The sequence below is a fragment of the Tasmannia lanceolata genome, unplaced genomic scaffold, assembly GCF_043159265.1.
Source record: "Tasmannia lanceolata isolate RefF3 unplaced genomic scaffold, GAP_Taslan_0.1 ptg000013l, whole genome shotgun sequence".
Classification (NCBI taxonomy): domain Eukaryota; kingdom Viridiplantae; phylum Streptophyta; class Magnoliopsida; order Canellales; family Winteraceae; genus Tasmannia; species Tasmannia lanceolata.
Window position 1 is genome coordinate 31324304 of NW_027518690.1, and position 17398 is coordinate 31341701.

Sequence of the window (17398 nt, forward strand, 5' to 3'; positions counted from 1 at the left end):
AACAATAAGAATGAATTTGACAATCAAATATACGGGAAGGATACAATCTGGGACATGGAATTTTTCATCAAAGATGAGAGATCATCAAGAGATCAGACAATAGACCACGGCCATAAAATGACAAAAGTAAGTCGCAAACCGGATCTAAATCTGGCGATGAATATCATCAACTATGCGATCAAAAGGATCAGAATGATAGACCATGGTCATAAGAATAGCAAATGAGCTATCGGCCAGATCTCAAGACAAGACAAGTAAGGATCTAATCCTACTGGGTAATGACTACACAGGATGAACTTATGACATAACCAAAGAGTGGATACATAATCAAAGGGTAACAAATAATTTGTGACCACAAGCACAATATATACAGGCCACTGACCGAATGAAACTGAAAGGATATAAATACAACTGATCAAATCAGAAGTTCTCATTGGAAGTAGGTTCTAAGCTAATCAAAGCTGTATATGGGAATCAAGATAAGGTAAACTGACTCCAAAGGATAGCAATCATGCTCAACATGTGTTGCGAAAAATTCGACAGCACAACGGCTATACAAGGAGGTCAAGGCAAGGTGAACTCATGGTCTTCCTAACTCTAAGAGATAGTGGTTATGCTCAAAAATATTCTGGATAAAATCCGGCAGCATAACGACTATACAAAGGATTCCCACAGCTCAACCAAAGGTATGAACAATGATTACCAGAGAACGGCGATCAACTAAAAGACTAAGAATATACAACAACGGGTCAAACCCTATAATCAACAGATCAAGGACCAAACCTGGCCAAGGTAATGGCGGTAAAAAGCCACTGACTAGATCTAGATCTGAATAAGGAATGGATATAACCAATTGAAAGGAATAAGGAATCTCTGACTAAGAGGAGAACCCTAATATACATAATCAGTATATATAGGTATATACACATACACACAAATCCTAACCAGGGGCACCAGCCCTAATTCTAATCTAGCTGAGTCAAGAAAATCTCGACTCAAGACAGACTGATAAGTGTACTAGGACCGTGTTGTAGCCATATAAAATGAGCTATCCTAGTCTATAAATGGGGCAAAGCTCCTAACTCTAGGCTCTACATGTGTGAGCAACACATGTTCGACCCTATATGAATGTAATATACTTATATAAACACGGGTACTTCCTAGTTGGGTTTCACTAGGTCAGTAAGTATATACATAATATATAAAAACAAAGTAGGGCTCCGGACTCAATCTAAAAGGTACTATGCGTATGAAACATACTTAACATGTATAACACAAGTACGCCCCGTGTTATACATAGTATGCTTCATTGCTCATCGGCTGCTGTAGACAAAAGTACGCCCAATGTCTACGACTGCAGCTCTAGCGCATAGCTTGGAAATAGATTCAACAGTACCATCAGGGTGAAGACATCCCAGTCGGGTACGCATTGAATCTATCCTGTGGAGCCAAGAAGGAAAAACAAAAAATAATAAAAGAAATAACAAATATGATAATGCATGAAGTGTAGTGTGTGAATCCCTTGTTTTAATTATGCACCTATCTGGTGCCCCTGGATTCTAACGATAGAGTTCCCATTTAAAATGATTTAATCCCAAATTCCTCCAAAGTTAGCAAAAATGGCATTTTAACAGAGTTAGGCAATGTTTCAAGAACTCCCCAGCAGAGTCGCCAGCCTGTGGACCCCGATCCGAGATAGGCGGCGAGGGAACGGGTCCCCCACACCCTCTCTGGATCATCCACGTGTGTGGAGAGCTCTACCAAGGAACTCTCAAAACGGATGCCACCCTCATAGCATAGCACGAGTGGCGATATAAAAGAAAGAGATATGTCTCGATCCGGAGCCAAGGCTCGAAACCAAGACATACCTGAAATAAACTCAGAGTCGCCATCCATGGATATGCCATGGAACCCTAAAATCAAATCCTCTGTGCAATGGATAACCAGAAATATATATGGGTTCGTGCCTGGTTACGAATGGGGAAGGTCTGAGAGCACCCCCGATTCGTCCGAGTGCAAGCACTTGGTCTCTTATGCCATTTATTATTAACTCCAAAGAAGTTTGGGTAAAAATCATCTGAAATGGGAACAATCCTCAAGAATCGTCTACCTAAGCATGCATTTCCTGAGGATAAAGATAATAAACACATATAAAATAAAATGAAAGATGTGCCACCTAAGCATAGCTAGGTTATGTGTGACAAACCTAATGGGTGTCTAAGTTCTGATGTGCAAACACATGCAAGCTACAGCAAAAGGTATAGGATCAGTACGAGAAAGTAAGAAAACACATCAAAACATATAATAACAACATAATAAATCCTAAGACTCTAAATTATTAGCCCGAGTCTTCGGATGGTCTGATATTCATCCAAAGAAGCCTACGTATCCCCGCCTCCACGAGAATCAAGGCAACGTAGTTCTTCGCACTTATTCTAAACTATGATGCCTAAGACACCTAGACCTCTATCTTAGACTCAATCTAAAAGACCAGACTAATTATTAAAGCTTCTTGAACGATTATTTAAATTCCAGTGAACTGTGAATTTTAGGACACCCTATATGCCATAACTAAATGCAGGTTAGCCCTAAGCTAATGCAGGTGGTTCCTACAACCTACGTGTAACTAGGCTGTATGCCATAAGGAAAACCATAGGATTGCTAACGTATCCAAGACCTAGTCATCAGTCGGCGATGTGAATCGCCAACTAACCGGACGGAGGCACTCCTAGCTAGGACAAACCCCTAACTCTAAAACAAACACAAACAAGCACACAACAAATCAAAGACGAACTCCTAACTCTAAAACTCTCTATCTAGGACGAACTCCTAACTCTAGAGGAAGATTTTTGTTAAAAACAAGGTTTTAAAGTTGAAGGGTTAAAGCATTTTTTTATTTACAAAGTTTGGCTGGACTTGGGATGAAGATCCCAAGCTGCACTACGTACCTCGTGGAAGAGGATCAAGCCAACGTAGTTCGAAACGAACTCTCTAACTACTAATTCTAAAACACTCAACACTTTAGGCTTTTTAAGGTTTTTCAGATGTTTTTTCGTATTTTTAAAGTTTTCAAAAGTTTTTGAAGAAAAAATCTCGGAGTTCCGAGAAGCCTCACAGAAGTTGGAAAAAGTCTACTGGACCATTTCTCGGAGTTCCGAGAATAATTCTCGGAGTTCCGAGAATTCTCGGAGTTCCGAGAAAAACTCTCGGAGTTCCGAGAAGCCTATGCAGAGCAGATTTTCAATTCTGTTTTTGGGCTTCCAGTTCTCAACCAAGATGGGATTGCTATGAGGGTTCCAAGGTGTTGGAACTCCACAAATACAATCACTTGTTTATTTAGGGTGTGTGAGATTACTTTAATTATGCCTCTAAAAACCTAATCTAGGTTTGGATCAATTACATTAAAAAATGGTCTTCAATATTAATTTCTTCATGTCTTCAAGTCTTCATGACTTCTTGCTTGATGACTTTGGCCTTCCAATTAGTGGTCCAATGTGGGCTTCTTGGCCTTCAATCCAAGCATCCTTGATCTTACTTTATCAAGATCTACAACTTAGACAAACAAACACATTAGTGATAAATGATCACTTGTGTATTGGAATCATCAAAACAAGATGGGAATGCCAAGGTAAAAACCATTGGGCTTACAACTTTTTCCCAAATTAAAATTTTAGGAGAACTTTCACATATATTAAATCCAAAAGAATTAAGAAAATCAAGATACACATTAGGAAATACATTGAATTAGATCTTAGGATGCATGTCATATTGTTCGCACATTAATATATAGTTAAATGAGCCATTTAAAAGAAATTCAAGAGAGTTAACCTTTGAAATTGAAGACCGGATTATCGGGCAAGAATAGTGCATGTGGTGGTAACTCCCCATACCTTCGATTCTCGTAATTAGATAACGAATCTAGATTTCTGGTCAATTATGGGTCCTAGATCTCTTATCTAGGTGGGGACTCTGTCATTCTCTTTTGCATAAAATTTGGATTGCTTTAGTGATCCCAAGTTCACGAAAAAGGTGAATTAAATCAATAATAAATAAAAAATGGCACACGCCATTCGGGTGGGTACGAGAGACCAAGAGAGAGGGAGGTGGGTCACGTGCCGCGCCCCTCTCGCGGGATCGGGTCCCACAGACTGGCGACTCTGCTGGGGACCACCTAACTTCATTAAAATTTTAAAAGATAACTCATTTGAATTTAGTTTAATTGGCTCATAAAAACTCTATCTTATATCTTTCTTTTGCTCTTTGCTTGATTAGTTTGTTTGTTTTGCTTTATTTCCTTATCATATTGTACTGCAAACTTAATCTAACAAAATCTAAAGGCATCATAGATTGCGCAAACTTATTTCACACACTTACATCACTTGCATCCAAAATCATGCATCTCACATACACACACACGTCCTATTTAGGAACACGGAGTGTTATCTGGCATGGTTGACTAGGATTTCATCACCTGGTGCCTCTGTGTTAGAGAAGCATTTCACTCTTAGCCTAGTACCTTTATGGTGCGTAAACGGATCTGTTGGTTCACGTACTGCTACATTGGACACTGGTACAGTATATTGAGCACAGATTCGCGCTAAGAGAGCCCTTGGCCTTATCACTAAATTAACCCACACATGCATATATTACGAATGCGTGTGCACCACGTGTGTGAGCGTAGATTAGGATATCCTACCCATTTGTGTCTAGATTGGACAGTAGTCCATCTCCCAATGGCTGCGATAAGGTTTAGGTACACAAACAAGTCATGAGTCGAGATATTCTCTCCACTCCGCTAGATTAGGCTTAGGATTGATGCCTTCAGATATCATTGCATAAACTGTAAAAAGATTAAAAAACTTTTCCTTTGAGATTAGGATATAAATCTCATCTTTTTCCAAGATCTCATAGGTTATCTTCTTAGATTATCCCTTATGTACGATCTCATCTTGATTGTATCCTTCTTCATCTATGATCCATCTACCAAGAATGGTGATTCTGTCTCCATATTCCTCTGATCATGTAGCTTTCATTGGTTTCATCTTCTAAATTTTTCTTGCTTAATCTTCATTATTTTGAGGTTTAGAAAGTCCATTTCATAGGTCAATTACCTCGTCAGTCTTTGTTCGGATCATTGTCAAGATTGTCATTTTCTCTCAATTGTCTATTCATCCGTCTCTCATACTTAAAGCTGTATTTGAAGAACTCATTGGTCTTATTCTAGTCAAGAAAGTTCATTCCATGACACCCGAGTTTGAGCTCCTTGCATTCCTAGTCTAGAATTATGTTCCTTTGTACTAGGAGCATTATTCAAATCTTCTTTCTTTATATCCAGGTGTTCATTGATAGTCCTTAGACTAGGGGCATTCCAATTACTCATCATGTCGCCATTGTCATACCTTGCTCATTTCAGGATTCATTTTGTCATCCTACTGCTTGCAAAGGCCACAATCATCTCTAATCATAGAGAAGAAATACATGCTGAATCTCAATCTTATACCTTGTGCTTATTGTTTCCATGTTAGGAGCATTCACCAAAACCTAAGAATAGCAACCCTAAAAACGTGCCAAACAATTATTCTCAATCTTCTCTCTAAATCAACAAAAAAAAAAAAAACTAGAAACATGACTAAACATTCCTAAAATAGTAATCCCGTACTCTAACTATACTATATCTGTAAACTGCTTACAACTTAGCCAAATCATGTCCAAATTGCATACTATTGGACTCTTTAGGTAGGCAATCGTAAAATCTTTCTAAAAACAACAAAATCAGAGTTGGGGCATGGTAACTCCCGGGAGGATCTTGGTAACCCCAGTATGACTCCGAGGACGGTGGAATTCCCTCAGAGAAGATCTCGTGGTTCTCACGTTGCCGCCGCGTGGAGGGGCGAGATGGTCCACGTTGCTTCCGTGTGGAGGGGGAGATTGTTGGGGTTCCATGCAAAAGCAAATAGTCCCACATCAGATAAGTGAGATGGATGGGGATGGGTTATAAGGGAATGGGCACCCTCCCTCTAATAGCTAGCTTTTAGGGGTGAGTCATCAGAGTCTCTGACATACTACCTTCCATTTACTAAGATGTTAGCCGATCAATTTGCATCATATCCATCCATCATATTCAAGAATATGACCAGGCCATTTACTTTCTCATGGGTCATGGACCAAATTACAAGAACCTTGTTACCAAATTTAGAAGCAGACTGATGTCTTGAACTATAGCATAACAAATAGAGTAATAGTTGCTTAATTTTGCAAATGTAACCTATGCACATTGACACGTCTTCGACCATATGTGAGTTGTCTTTAAATTCAAATGTTCAGATATTAGATTAACTAAATAAAAGTTGGTTCACCTTAATTGACCTTAATCATACTATGTGGGGCTGTGGGACGGTACTTAGGAAATGGTTTTTCAGAAGCCTCTGGTATGAGTGTTCTTCTCTTTATAATACATTAGCATTGATGTGTAGGTGCCTATGTTAAAGTACAAAAGATTAAATAACGCCATCAAGCAGCTTAAGCTTTTGGAGTAATTGGTTGTTTCACATGGCATCAGAGCAATTGCCATGGGTTCAAAAAGCTCCTTGATATTAAAAATCCACATGTAATGGCCAACCCATAAAAAAGGGCCACATGTCACATGTGTCGGCCAACCCTAAAAAAGAGGGGCCCCATGTGACGGAGAGTGTTAAAGTATAAAAGATTATATAACACCATCTTTAACAGCTTAAGCTTATGGAGTAATTCGTTGTTTCACACCTTATGTGAGTCTCAAGTTGACTCAATGAGTTTTCTACTAAAAAGCACTCACAAAATAGACAAAGAAACAAAGAAGAAGCAATGGGCAAGTCTCAAAGTGAGTTTTGAGCTGACTCAGTGAGTTTCTAGTAAAGGAACTACCCACACAAAGCAAATCAAAGGAACAATGAAATAGCTACATTCCTCAGCCAGGGTATCTGATTTGGCACAGTAGAAAATTATGCTAACATTTACACCCCCGCCTCTCTCTCTTTCCCCGTGCTTAATGGTGGGGTACGTCCACCACCAGGTTTAAAAATTTTCTTTGGACCATCATAATCAGTAGTAAATTCAATTGTCGCTCTTCTTTTCTCCAACTTCCTCTGAGAATCCAACAGAAACAAAGCACTATTTTAGGATTTTATCCTGTAATAACGGCTGAAAATTAACCATGTTAAAACAAAGACACACAAAAAGGGAAAAGCCCACCTCAAGTTGATTAACATTAACAAGAACTGCTTCTTCACATCTCATTTCCTTTGCCCCAAAACCTACAATACAAAGTAAAAATAGCCTCAATGAAAGCAACAAAAAAGAAAAAGAAAAAGGCAAAAAGAAACGTAAAATCAATTACCCTGGTGTAAGCAGTGAGAAAGAACAGATGAAATAAGAAGAACAGTGAGAGCGTACGATCGACCCATAACTTCTTGAGGGTGTTTAAGAAATGGTTGTTCCCACGATTTCTTACTAGAGTATTAGATGCATTTATAAAAGGGAAAGGATAAAAAAAACCTTTCTTTTAGCCTAGAGAGGAGAGGCAAAGTGGGGACTCAGAAATTTAATTAGTGGGATGTGGGAGGGGCACAACAGCTAAAGAGCGTACGTACAAACTGTGACAACATGACAATGCTATAAAACAAATATTAGAGTAAGCTAACAAGCTACACCCCAAGCAAAAAAACGAGAGGCCTATCACTATGATGGCATAGAATCCAAAATTTTTAAGGATATGGTAGTGGCCCCTCTGATTTTGTTTCTTCACATCTGTCTAGAAGTGATATAGGACTGCCATCAGCATCTTCTTTATTTCTATGGCTACATCCCATCCATAAGTTTCCCTTCTCTTCATTGTAGATCTCTTCATTTGGCATAGCCTATTCATGAATATCAATGAGCCACGAATCCCTACCTTTCTGTCTGAAATACCCTAAATCCCTAATCGTCTTTAGTTAATTAATAGGAGTATTGTCGTCAATTTATATGAAGTTAAAGAAATCTGGTTTGTTGAGAAAATTTACCCGGCAAATCCGATCCGATGACAAATAAATGAAAAAGTTGTCACGCTTCGAACGCAGACCATGAGCCAGCCACACACCTGCAATGAGAGCCTTACAAGCGTGCAAGGCATTCGATATCATACATACAATGTAATCCACATATCCAAAATAAATCCAGCCAATTATCAGAGACAACAGCCCGAATTGAGACAACTGCCCAACACGTGACAGTGCCACACACCTACAAGGAGACCCTTCTAGAAAGTGGGGTTCGGTTGACCGTGCCATTATTCGGTCGGCAGAACTCCAACCTGAAAACTTCTAAAAAATCCAGTCCTGTGCCATTATTCGGTCGGCAGAACTCCAACCTGAAAACTTCTAAAAAATCCAGTCCCTACACTTTGATCGGCCGAAGGCCCACTTGGTCGACCGAAGCCAAGCTTGGTCGACTGAGTAAGTGTTCGGTTGACAGAACCCGATATCGGAAAACTTCTCCCCGAGGCGACCTTCCATATGATTTTCACAAATTTTGGGGGCTCTTTACTCGTCGAATCATGTGATGTTGGGCTTATTGGTTCATCGATTTGATCAAGAACTAAAAGCCTTCGGCCTTTGATTTAAATAATCTGATGAATTTGATCTGAACATCTGATCATTGATTTGATCGTTTTAAATGGGTTTGAACAAGAACTTATAGCCTTCGGCCTTTGATTTAAATAATCTGATGAATCTGATCCGATTACCATGACAAATTATCCGACCCTCGATCTGCTAAGAACCATCCACACAAATTCCCTTATAGATGTCTTCAATTGGGTCTCACTACATATTAAATTTTTAATTACTTTACATAAAATCTTACTTAGTTGCTGTGGGCATAGCAATTGACATGTGGGCATAGCAATTGACATGTACTCCTGCATTGAATCGTTATGCAGATACTCCAGCCAAGCTTCAAAGCGAGTTCTAAGCTAAACGATTACTCAACCTTATCAAAGTTTTTCCTTCACACATGGAACAAAAAACTATCATGAAACCAACACAAAGATTACATAATTGGTGCTTATCATCTTCAACTGCCAGCCAAGTCCCAATGTATTGTTGTTCTTTTGATTGTTAATGGCCTACACCAGGATTCCTGTTGAGGGGTGGTTTATCGTAATCCATCAACAGTGTACTTTTCTTCCAATCATCCTAAAAACATCAAAAGAAAACAAGTGTTTAAAACCATGGCCTACAAAAAATGGCTTTAAAAATCATTAGAAATTGAAAGAAAAATGAAAGAAAACCCCACCATAGATTGATTGAGAAGAGTTCCTCTACGAAATATCTTCTCCTTAGACCCAGATCCTATAAAAAGAGAAAGTTGATGTGATGAAAAGTAAATATAAAGATGTTGGAAAATTGAAAACAGCTACCTGGAGAGAAGTAGAGAGCCAAAACAATTGAAATTAGAACAAATGCAATAAGGTAAGATCGACCCATGTGATCTCTCTAGTTTTTAAGAAATGGGTTGTTTTCAGATAGGAGAATCTAGCTGTGAATTTTGGCAAGAACAACCACTTTTACCCTAGTACAAATAGCAAAACCAGCTTGAATTAATTCGGAAGAGTTAAGGATTTCCTGGTGAAAATATATATTAGACTTGCTGCTTCAATCCGCATTCCTTAACCGTCAGTTTATCTTTCTCTCTCTCTTTCACAAGTGCTTTGCCATGCCAAGTCCTTCTCCGACATTTCTTGCACTTCCTATGGTGAGTGGAGATCCGCCTGACCCAGGTAAAACCTCTTTTGCCTCTGAAAATATTCCGCACCAGGTGCGGGAGATTGAAAAAGAGTATGGGTTTGAAAATCTACCCCACTTCCCCCTGCTCGATCATCGAGTTGAAGCTCTATTTGCTGATGGAATGAGAGATAGAGAAGAAGGATGGCTGCCGCAGTCCTCCCCTGCTCCCAGCTTCCTCACACATGTTGATGACCTTCTTAACATCCCTTCATCCCACAGATTCCCTTCGCACTCCTCGAGATCCCATTCCCCTCTATCCGATAGATCCCCTTTGCTCCAGAGCCTTAATCTAGAAAACATCTCAGAATCCTTGTCTGAAACCCATTATCAAAAGGGTACTCGAACCCATAAGATCTTCCCTAAACCAGCTAAACCTGTAGACCCTTAAGCCACAAAACCCAGTTCAAGATCCATATCAGAAAAACCCAGAAACCATCCTGATCCAAAACCTTGGGAGCCTTCCCAATACGACCGTAAAACTATCCAAGACTTTCTCCCACCCCCTAAACCCCAGCTAAACCAGTTCCTTAAGCTGCCGGAGAACCGCCGGATGGAACCGGGTTTGCTTGAACTTTCAGAGAAGCTCAAACCCCGCCAAAAAAGCCCGCCCATTTCTAATTCCGAATCCCCATTCCAAAAAATCCCGCCCCTTTCAAATTCAAATTCCACCAGCAGCCAGATCTATACTCAAACCGAAAATTTTCCGTCCTTGCTTTCTGGAAATACTAGAAATGCCCCTACCCAGTCAAATCATTTTGAAAATCTCCCCCCCAAACCCGTTGGACAAGGGCAGCCATCACAATCAAATCTTGCCCCCGTCCCAAATCACCCACCCACCCTCCTCCTCCCCACCTCCTTCTCCTCTCCTTCCCCTCCCTCCTGTGAGTAGTGGACCATCATTCCAACCCCCAAATCCCTGGACAAACCTCTTTTCCAAACCAAAGCCCCAGTCCCTGTCAAACTAAAAAGAGTGTTTCCTAAAGAATCAGGTTCAGATAAGACTATCATCTCTTTCACCATGGAAGAAGTTGACAGAGGAAGCAATAAATGGGACAATAGCCTCGTAGGCTTCTTCATGGGGAAAAGACCCTACGTTCAAAATCTACAGGAGAATCTTCAGAAGAAATGGAACCTCAAAGGCAATATCAGTGTCTCCACACTCAGAAATGGTTTTTTCCTATTCTGCTTTAGTTGCGGAGAAGATTGCAACCAAATCCTCGAAATGGATGGCCACACCTAGGTAGACCCCTCATACTGCGCAGATGGACCCCTGGTGTCCCCCTTGAAAAACCTGAGCTAGCCTCCATCCCTATTTGGATAAAGCTTCCAAGACTCCCACTCCAATTCTGGAACCAGGAAGCCATTAGCAAAATAGGAAGTGCAATTGGAAACCCTCTCTATATGGACTCTAAGACAGCTGAAGAAACCAAATTGAACTCTGCAAGGTTATTCATTGAGATTGAGGCAGATGATCCCCTCCCAGAAACAATCCAAATCAATTCCCCTCTTGGCGAAGTTGCTCAACAAATTGAATACGAATGGAAACCCCAAGCTTGTATCCACTGTACGATTTTCAACCACTCCTCTAGGAAATGCCCCAAATATAAAAAATCAGCCCCTCCCATATCCCACCCTGAATGGAGACAGATCTCAAAGATTTACCCCCAAGTGGAAACTGATGCTCCTCAATCGTACATGGCTTGTCCCCCAGACTCATATTCTGAGCCCCCTAAGAACCATTCCCCCCTCACCATCCACACCTCAAATGATGTAAACTCTTCCCAGCCTATTCTCCCATCTGTCCCAACCCAAAACCCCTTTGATATCCTTCTTTCAGAAGACCCTGAAAACAATCTTGAAACCTACAAATCTGATGATGAATTAGATCCTGTTAATCCACCTGGTTTTGAAAATCTTAGGAGAAACTGGTCCCCTGGGATTGAAGACTCATCTAACCTGATGTCTAGTCCTTCTACTCCAACCCCTGACCCTCTCATAATCCCTCCCTTGAAAAATCCCTCGGCTTGTCCAATACAACCCTCCCAATGCTCTGACCCAAACCAAAAAGCACCTCCTGGCCCTGCGCCTAAAGGTGTCCACATCTCCCTCCCCACCTCCTCCAATGATTAACCTAGGCTACTGGAATGTTAGAGGCCTTTGTTCGAAGCAAAGGCGCGATGATATCCAATTTCTCATTCGTAAACACCAACTCCCCCTCCTTTGCCTCTTTGAAACCAAAGCAACAAGTGACCTTCTTTCTGAATATGCCTCTGAAATTTGCCCAAACTGGTCCTGCTTCGCTAATTATAACCACACAACAAAAGGTCGATTGTGGATCTTGTGGAACCCTCAAATCCTTCACTTTATTCCCATCTTTGATTCCTACCAATATATTCATGGGGAAATTGTCTACATCCATTCTAACCTCCACTAGAACATTACCGCTGTTTATGGCCATAACTCCGGAACTGAAAGAAGAGCTTTATGGAACGACCTTTGAACCATTAGCTCCTCCATCTTCCAGCCATGGATTGCCCTGGGAGATTTCAACATTTTCAAATACCATAATGAAAGATTTGGTGGCGCCAGTCCTAACTTAGTTGATATGGAAGAATTCAACTCCTGTGAATAAGTATTCATGACTGTTTCTTAGCTGATCTGAAATCCATGGGTCAGACCCTCTCCTGGTCCAACAGCACAAAATCAGGTAATCTCAAGCTCCGCCGATTAGACAGGGCCCTGGTGAACGAAGATTGGCTATGTAATTATCCAACTGCATTTGCTACCCATCTAAATCCCAGCCAATCTGACCATTCCCCCTTCACCATCCAATACTTACCCAATTCTTGCCCCCATAATCCGAAGCCATTCCTTTTCCATAACATGTGGCTTGAAGAACCTTCCCTCTTTGAAGTTGTTGAGAGAGCCTGGACAATTAACCCCATAGGAAATCCTATGTTTAGATGGTTTCTAAACTAAAAGAAGTAAAGAGATATATCAAGACCTGGAATTCCAATATCTTTGGCCGTGTGAATATTAAAAAACCTGAAGTTAGAGCTGCTCTTGATGAAGTCCAAACCCGAATTGCCCAAGATCCCACCAACATCCTTCTTCGTAAGGAAGAAACTGAAGCCAAAGAGTACCTGAATAAAATCTCCTACCTCGAAGAAAGTTGTCTCCGGCAAAAATCCCGAATTGACTGGCTAAATCTAGGCGACACGAACTCTGCTTTCTTTCACTCTGCTATTGCCGCAAGAAGAAATACCAACTCCATTTCCGCCCTCAAAACTGCTGAAGGAGATTTCACTCTTGATCACAACCTGATAGCCTCCACTCTAGTAAACCATTTCAAAAGTCTGCTAAACCAGGAAAGATCTCCTCTTGTCTCATCTCAGGTCCCGGAGCCCAGTCTCAAAATTAACAGCCTGGAAGCTGACTACCTCACCCGCGAAGTTACTGAAGAGGAAATCCATGTTGGAAAAAATTGAGGGTACTGTTGTTGATAGAATACAGAAACTTGTCGCTTCAAGGCGTGATATCACTTTCCTTAAGACAAGATTCGCCCCCACTAGTAGTGTGCAAAGGGGATCCGCGAATTGCCTCCAAGATACAATGAAGCCTAATAGGGAAGCCCTACTAATGTTTGATGACGCGGCTACACGCCCTCCAGCTGCTGCTTGTGCCTTGGCTTGCCTGTTTCATGGCTTTGGGTTATTGGGATATTGGGAACTTGTAAGATTTTTCCTTTCTCTCCCTTGTAGCTGCCCTCGTGGCCCCCTTCTGTATTGTTCCTTTCTTTTATAATTACTTCTGGTAGGGGTCCGCCTAACCCCAGCTTGCCTACCAAAAAAAAAAAATTAAATAAATAAATACAAAGTTGGGGCGCTATCTCACCAACTCCTTTGACTTGGATCTAGCCTCCTCTTAAATAAATAAAGGAAAAATTGTCAATTGGTGACACAAAAATGACAAAATAGTGGATGGGTGACACCCTTTTGAAAGCTTGTCAACGGAGGTCAAAACACCTTTTACGTACGTGGCCTTTTACCTAAATACCCCTAAGGAAGAAAAAACCCATCGTTTTAACTTTTCTTCGTTTTTAACTGTTTGGAAGCTTTTTTCACTTTCTCTCTCTCATTTTTCATTTTTAACCACCTGCAACCCATCTTCTCCGGCGTGAGGTGGTGGCCGGCGTGAAGATCAACCCATTTTCTCCGGCGTGGGGTGGTTTCTTGCGCTAATCCGAACCTCTCTTTTTCGCAGTGGACCGTATTCCGGCGAGGGCATCATTTTTTCCGGAGTGTTCCCCATCATCTCAGGTACGGTAGGGTATCATGTTTTTTTTTTTTTTTTTACTTTTATTTTCCTTCTATTAAGTTACTTTTGTAGTTTAGGATTTCATTTTCACTATTGGGAAGCCTTTATACATCTAGGGTCTCATTTTTTGTTTTTCCCTAATAAGGAGGCTTTGATGAGAAATCGTTGACATCTACTGTTTCATTTTCACTGTGGAGAACCTTCTTTTGATAATTGTAGACACCCCATTTTGACCGGACCCAGGTTGGTAGTGTTTGTGCGAGACCTCGTCAAATTAGTGAGTTAAGGTCCCGAATTCTATCCTAAGTTGGGTTAGGGTCCCATTGAGGGCCCTGTCAAATCTCGTCAAAATCCAAGCATATTTGTCAAATAAGACGAGCGATGCAAGAAGCGCAGTACAAGCAATAAGGGGGTTGAATTAATCAAGGCAAGGGCTGTCCGTGGGAAGAAAAGGAGACAAATCTATTCTTTTTACAAAGGGGGTTGATATAGCTCATTTTCTACGCAACTAATTGGCGCGCCCATCACTATTTGTGCGCCCAGTAATTTTAGTAGTGCTAATATCAGCAGCCTTTTTTTTTAATATAAAAAAGAAATCAAGCGAAAAATGATGGGAGAAAAAAAAAGAGGAAACTGTGGATTTTCTCGTAAAAACCCAGAGAGAGAAAGAGGAGAAAGGAGAAAAACCCATTTCCCCTCTCCGATCGTCTTCCCCGATTGTCTCCCTACCTTCGATCCGAAGATTGTGATAGATAGAGAGAGAGAAGAGAAGATTTTCTTGATCTTCGTTAGGAAAGTTTCGAGAGATCTGAGAGGGAGAAAAGTTGCAGACGGCATGCGATCTCATTCTCCGGCAGATCTACGATCAGAATCCAAGCTCCGATCGCAGCGCATCCACCCTCACCTCCACCTCCTTCTCCACCTTTCCATTGCCACTATCACCTTCATATCAGCCACTAATACTTGAACCCCATCCCATCTCAGACCCTCTTCTTCTTTATTCCCTAACCCAAACCAGATCCGACGATTTCCCCCCATTATTTCGTTTCCAGCAGAGAAAGAGAGGAGGAGGACTATTCATCTTCGTCTAAAAACCTCGGTGAAAGCAGGGAGAGATCGAGATCGGAAAAAGGGGGATTTCCAGATCTTATACGGCTAAGCTCGCCGGAGCTCAGATCTGACCAGAGTTTGGTTAGTCTTCGTTTGTTTGATGTGGATCTCGTAATCTAGAAACCTCCTTTGAAACCCTAACTCTCATTTCTCCATTTTTTGATTTCTTCTCTGGGCAGAATTCCGGCGAGAGTATAAGTTCCGGCTGGTCGATGATCTCCTTTAAATCTTGCTTTTTTTTTTGATTAACCATTTAGATTTGTTAATTCTTTTGCATTTCTCATTTTTCAAAGCTAATTTCACCCAAAACCCTATTGCGGTTTCTATTTCCTTAGTTTTTCTCACTACAAATCCTCAACAGACCCTATTTCTATCTCCATCGGTAAGATCCGTCGGGATCTGATATTCTCTATCTTCATAGATTTGAAAGAGGGAGACGGTTCATTTTTCATAGAAATTAATGAGGAATCTCAGATCTGAGATCTGAGATCAAAGATCTGAGAAGAGAGAGAGAGAGGGAGAGAGAGAGAGAAGAGCCCCAATTTCAAACCCTACTTCGTTTTGTTTCTTCTCTGATCATATTTTCCGATCAAAATCCAGCCAAGCTCTGACGACAACGTTGGTGATTCAGGTGATCTTGTCGGAATTTTTATAAATCTGGAAGCTAGAAATCGAAGGGAAAAGGTAAATCACGGAGCTAAAATTGCTTTTAATCTTCTTATTATAAATTCATTTTGATGATTTTGTTGACATGCTTTGTGCGTGATTAAAGCTTTGATTCTGGTTTCAAATCGATGTGGAATTTATAGATCTGCAATTCTTCTTTTGGTCCTTGCTTTATTCCTATTTTAATCCAATGATTTCCTTTTCAATTAATCGATTTCTTCATCTTTCTTGGCATCTGGAGGTTAATAGAAATCCGCATTTGGTTATGTTGATGATATAAATGTTGTGCGGACATAAAACTGTTGCAAGTTCATTCCATTTTGCCTTCTATATCTAAATCTAGTGGCAGAATTTCCAAGATGTTTAGATCACTTTTGTAGCTAAAGAGCTTGAATGTTATATTGCTCATTCCTTTTATTATTGTTCCCTTGGTCTTAATTGCTCGTAAATCGATTCTTGAGATGCTATCCATAATCCCCATGTGAGTTGTGATCATATGCATCTATACTTAATCTCAAATGTTATGATAATAAGATGTGATTTCTTGTTCGAATTGCTTTGCTGGGTTAAACTCCTTTTATCTTGGATTTTGGTGCTGTAATGTTTTCAAGAAAAAATAGAGCAGGTCAAGGTGAATCTGCTATATAAGGATATGGTTTCTTTGTTATCCGAGTAAGTCATCATCATAGTTTAAAATTTTTTATGAACGAGTATGATAGCATTAGTTTTCTGCATCAGTTCAATTTGTAATTTCTGTTTTATGGGCAGCTACAAAAATTTCTTGTGTTAATTTTGCAAAGGTTTTGGAGCTAAGTTCATGACATGCTGTTTACTTTCATGGTTGTTTTACTATTATAAATATATATACATATATATATATATATATATATGATAAAACATTATGGTGTCCGTAGCAGCCCATCCTTAGGGGACCTGCCCGGTCCGAGTAGCGCTCCCCTCCTTTGCTTAGGAGACATGCTTTGTCTCGTTAGGCGGTTCTCCTTAGGAGACAAGCCTCATCGTTTAGAGCCAATTCCTTAGGGAGTTTGATTTAGTAGAGAGTTTTCCTATTAGGAGATGTGTTTCGTCTCGAAAGATAGTTCTCTTTCAGAGACGAGCCTCATTTACAGCCTACCCCTTAGGGAATTTACCTCAGCCGCATTAAAGAGATATCCATAGGAGGCATGCCTTGCCTCATTGGTAGAGTCCCTATTTGGAGATAAGCCTTGTCTCATTTAGAGGGTTTCTTTTTTTAGAAGGCTTACCCAGCCTTATATTAGAGCGGTTCCTTTTAGAGAGTCTTTGACTCATTTCTCCTTTAAGTTGTAGTATTAGAGAACCTTTGACTCATTTGTCTTCTTTAGTGGTTTTCATTAGAGAGTCTTTGACTCATTCGTCCTTTGGATGATATTACTAGAGAGTCTTTGACTCACTCGTCCTTTGGATGGCATTATCAGAGAGTCTTTGACTCATTCATCTTTTCGTGGTATTATTAGAGAGCC

The 17398-nt window shown here is 40.5% G+C and overlaps 1 long non-coding RNA gene across 1 annotated transcript; it reads right to left on the bottom strand.

Moving 5' to 3' along the window:
* Positions 1–6917: 6917 nt before the first annotated feature.
* Positions 6918–7839, bottom strand: LOC143889365 (uncharacterized). Its single transcript, XR_013254818.1, has 3 exons — positions 7376–7839; positions 7231–7292; positions 6918–7124 (listed from the first exon to the last, which is right to left on the bottom strand). It is a non-coding gene; the product is annotated as an uncharacterized LOC143889365 (long non-coding RNA).
* Positions 7840–17398: the final 9559 nt, after the last annotated feature.